We start from the raw sequence: 5,104 nt of genomic DNA on the forward strand, positions 1-5,104 counted from the left end.
ATGAGGATTAAATCCATCAATGAGGATTAAATCTGTTAATGAGGATTAAATCTGTTAATGAGGATTAAATCCATTAATAATGATTAAATCCATTAATTAATGAGGATTAAATCCATCAATGAGGATTAAATCCATCAATGAGGATTAAATCTGTTAATGAGGATTAAATCCATCAATGAGGATTAAATCCATCAATGAGGATTAAATCCATCAATGAGGATTAAATCCGTTAATGAGGATTAAATCCATTAATGAGGATTAAATCCATCAATGAGGATTAAATCCATTAATGAGGATTAAATCCATTAATTAATGAGGATTAAATCCATTGAGGATTAAATCCATTAATGAGACTTAAATCCATTAATGAGGATTAAATCCATTAATGAGGATTAAATCCATTAATTAATGAGGATTAAATCCATTGAGGATTAAATCCATTAATGAGACTTAAATCCATTAATTAATGAGGATTAAATCCATAATTAATAGGTTAAAGGATTAAATCCATTAATTAATGAGGATTAAATCCATTAATTAATGAGGATTAAATCTGTTAATGAGGATTAAATCCGTTAATGAGGATTAAATCCATTAATTAATGAGGATTAAATCCATTAATTAATGAGGATTAAATCCATTAATGAGGATTAAATCCGTTAATGAGGATTAAATCCATTAATGAGGATTAAATCCATTAGACTTGGAATCAATGAGGATTAAATCCATTAATTAATGAGGATTAAATCCATTAATGAGGATTAAATCCATTAGACTTCAATCAATGATAGGAATGTTCAGTCACAAACTGAATCCATATGGTTTTATATCCCCAAAAATATATTTAAAAAAGTGGGAGGTTTGGATTTTTTGTTAAAATGTGATTATGAAATTACCAAATTGTGTAATCTGAATATCTGAAAGTATTACACTACTAAATGTTATTTACACATAATTTTATCCCACATGGCTCCACCTTATGGAATAACAGAACAACCACAATAAATAGAAAACTCTATTTACACAAAGTTGGTATGACAAGAAAATAATATTTGTAGCTGACCTGATGGATAATCAAGGGTCAATCATGAAACTTGATTCCTTCAAAATAAAATTTGATATACAGTTCTTTTATAGAATATACAGTCAAATATGTCATGCAATACCAGCTCCCTTAATCCAGGAAATTCAAAACACACTTTCACATTCAGAAGTAAGGATAATCTTACCAGATATTGGACAAATCCAAACTGGAAATAAAAAATGCAGCAATAAAGTCATATGAAATAAGTTTAAAGAAATTATTTTTCATGATCTTACAAGAGCTATAAATATTAAAACAAGCATGTTAAATATATGAAATGGCCAATCTCCCCAAAAGCAAAAGAATTACAATTTAAAATGATCAATGGTTATTATCCAGCTGCAGACACATTAAAAAGAAGATTTGGTTTGGAGGTGGAGCCATGTGGCTTCTGTCGTTCATGTCTGGTAGTGACCCAGTTTTGGCAATCCATGTATGACTGGTTAAAAAGTAAAACAGATAACATCACACCCTTTAATAAGGATCAAATGTTGGTATACAATGTAAATGTCCCCCAAAAAATGTCTGATCTAATCAATATAATTATAGTTTTAGGCAAATATCACATACACATTTGTAAATGGAAAGGTAGATCACCGTCACTGGTGTGTTTTTAGATATTGAACAAGTACTTGGATGCCTTTGGTTTACTGGCAGATGAATATGAAGGAATTGGTGGGCTGATAGAGGCTGCTGTGCGGTGCAGAGTGGCGGGTATAGAGGAGTCTCAATTAGACAGGATGCCTTGATTTGTAATCTTGCATTTAATTGTTTTTGGTTTTTGCCTTGCTGTATTTGTTTTATTTTTTTGTTTTAATCTTATATAATCATATCTTTTTTAAAATTCTTTTTATTATTATTATAATTTTTAACAAAGCCTTGTAGATTTTATTTTTGGTAATTGAGAGACGATAAATGTTTTGTTGTATAAAAGAAAAAAAAATGCAATTTATGCTCCCTTTGAGAGAACTTTTGAGAAAACCTTTATCTTTAATCAGAGATATTAGAACAATATTGCTTTTGTCTCTATTCTTGTTCTTTATGCAAATACTGTAATATGTATATAAAAGCACAAATAATTATACATATATATAAATATTGTTCTGATTTTATATGCTATTTATTTTTGATCTAAAATCATAATAACTGATTATTACACACAAATGTTGATTCACTGGAGTCACAGGAGCTTCAAAATAAATATATATAAAATATATAAAAGCTGACAGAAAACTAAATATGATTTATTATATTTGTATGATTTTCTTGTTGTTGTTTGCATTTATTATCATTTTACTCTGTTATGTTATTGGGTTGACTATAATTAATATTGACAGTACAGGAACACACAATCCTCATATATAATTATTATTATATTTATTATTATTGCAACCAATACTCTCTGAAAAAATAAATGACATAAATCTGAGTGTAACAACATTAAGTAACTTGATTTCCTTTGTAACTTTTAGATTACCTCAACACCAAATATGTAAATAAAAACAAGAGAAGAAGTATTGATTTGAGTGTAATCTATAATACAACAGAACAATGTGTCCTCAGTGTACTTAAAGTTACTTTGAATGTTATTCTCTGACAGTTTGGAGCTCAACTGTTGGTTCATCTGATAAAATACACTCACACCTCTCTGATGATCTCATCCCCTGACATCATCCCCTGACATCATCCCCTGACATCATCCCCTGACATCATCCCCTGACATCATCCCCTGAAGGTACGCTCACATTGTTTCTGTTCCTGACATTTACCTGCACTTGTTTCAGTGTCGGTCATAAATAAATATTGATCACAGACGAAATATAATTCAAGATTCAAGAGGTTTATTATGTACAGTACAGTAAGAAACACAGTGGTTTGTGCGCACAATGAAAATCTTACTTTGCCCGACTCCCTGAGGCAACACACAAGTACAAGAGTAAGAATATAAAAAATAAAAATATAAAAGATTATACTGTACTGTTTAAGAGTCTGATGGTCTGGGGGTTGAAACTTTTAGAGAGTCTGTTTGTCCTTCACACTCCTGTAGCAGCTATGATGTTGGGGGGGGGGTGCACTGTCTTTATGATGTTGGGGGGGTATACTGTCTTTATGATGTTGGGGGGTGCACTGTCTTTATGATGTTGGGGGGTGTACTGTCTTTATGATGTTGGGGGGTGTACTGTCTTTATGATGTTGGGGGGTGTATTGTCTTTATGATGTTGGGGGGTGCACTGTCTTTATGATGTTGGGGGGTGTACTGTCTTTATGATGTTGGGGGGGTGTACTGTCTTTATGATGTTGGGGGGTGCACTGTCTTTATGATGTTGGGGGGTGGTATACTGTCTTTATGATGTTGGGGGGGTGTACTGTCTTTTATGATTTGATGTTGGGGGTGCACTGTCTTTATGATGTTGGGGGGTGTACTGTCTTTATGATGTTGGGGGGTACTGTTTTATGATTGTTGGGGGTTACTGTCTTTATGATGTTGGGGGGGGGTACTGTCTTTATGATGTTGGGGGGGTGCACTGTCTTTATGATGTTGGGGGGTGTACTGTCTTTATGATGTTGTTGGGGGTGCATTGTCTTTATGATGTTGGGGGGGTGTACTGTCTTTATGATGTTGGGGGGTGCATTGTCTTTATGATGTTGGGGGGTGCACTGTCTTTATGATGTTGGGGGGTGCACTGTCTTTATGATGTTGGGGGTGCACTGTCTTTATGATGTTGGGGGGGTGTACTGTCTTTATGATGTTGGGGGGGGTTATGATGTTGGGGGGCACTGTCTTTATGATGTTGGGGGGGGTGTACTGTCTTTATGATGTTGGGGGGGTGCACTGTCTTTATGATGTTGGGGGGTGCATTGTCTTTATGATGTTGGGGGGTGCACTGTCTTTATGATGTTGGGGGGTGCACTGTCTTTATGATGTTGGGGGGTGCACTGTCTTTATGATGTTGGGGGGGTGTACTGTCTTTATGATGTTGGGGGGTGTACTGTCTTTATGATGTTGGGGGGGACTGTCTTTATGATGTTGGGGGGCACTGTCTTTATGATGTTGGGGGGGTGTACTGTCTTTATGATGTTGGGGGGTGCACTGTCTTTATGATGTTGGGGGGTGCACTGTCTTTATGATGTTGGGGGGTGCATTGTCTTTATGATGTTGGGGGGGGCACTGTCTTTATGATGTTGGGGGTTGCACTGTCTTTATGATGTTGGGGGGCACTGTCTTTATGATGTTGGGGGGTGTACTGTCTTTATGATGTTGGGGGGTGCACTGTCTTTATGATGTTGGGGGGTGTACTGTCTTTATGATGTTGGGGGGTGCACTGTCTTTATGATGTTGGGGGGTGTACTGTCTTTATGATGTTGGGGGTGCACTGTCTTTATGATGTTGGGGGTACTGTCTTTATATGTTGGGGGGGTTGTGGGGGGTGCACTGTCTTTATGATGTTGGGGGGTGCACTGTCTTTATGATGTTGGGGGGTGCATTGTCTTTATGATGTTGGGGGGTGTACTGTCTTTATGATGTTGGGGGTGCACTGTCTTTATGATGTTGGGGGTATGTCTTTATGATGTTGGGGGGGTTACTGTCTTTATGATGTTGGGGGGGTGTACTGTCTTTATGATGTTGGGGGGTGCACTGTCTTTATGATGTTGGGGGGGTGTACTGTCTTTATGATGTTGGGGGGTGCACTGTCTTTATGATGTTGGGGGGTGTACTGTCTTTATGATGTTGGGGGTGCACTGTCTTTATGATGTTGGGGGGTGTACTGTCTTTATGATGTTGGGGGGGCACTGTCTTTATGATGTTGGGGGGTGTACTGTCTTTATGATGTTGGGGGGTGCACTGTCTTTATGATGTTGGGGGGTTATGTCTTTATGTTGGGGGGGGTGTACTGTCTTTATGATGTTGGGGGGTGCACTGTCTTTATGATGTTGGGGGTTTTTTTTGTTGGGGGGTGCACTGTCTTTATGATGTTGGGGGGTGCACTGTCTTTATGATGTTGGGGGGTGCATTGTCTT

Source organism: Dicentrarchus labrax, unplaced genomic scaffold (assembly GCF_905237075.1).
Source record: "Dicentrarchus labrax unplaced genomic scaffold, dlabrax2021, whole genome shotgun sequence".
NCBI lineage: Eukaryota > Metazoa > Chordata > Actinopteri > Moronidae > Dicentrarchus > Dicentrarchus labrax.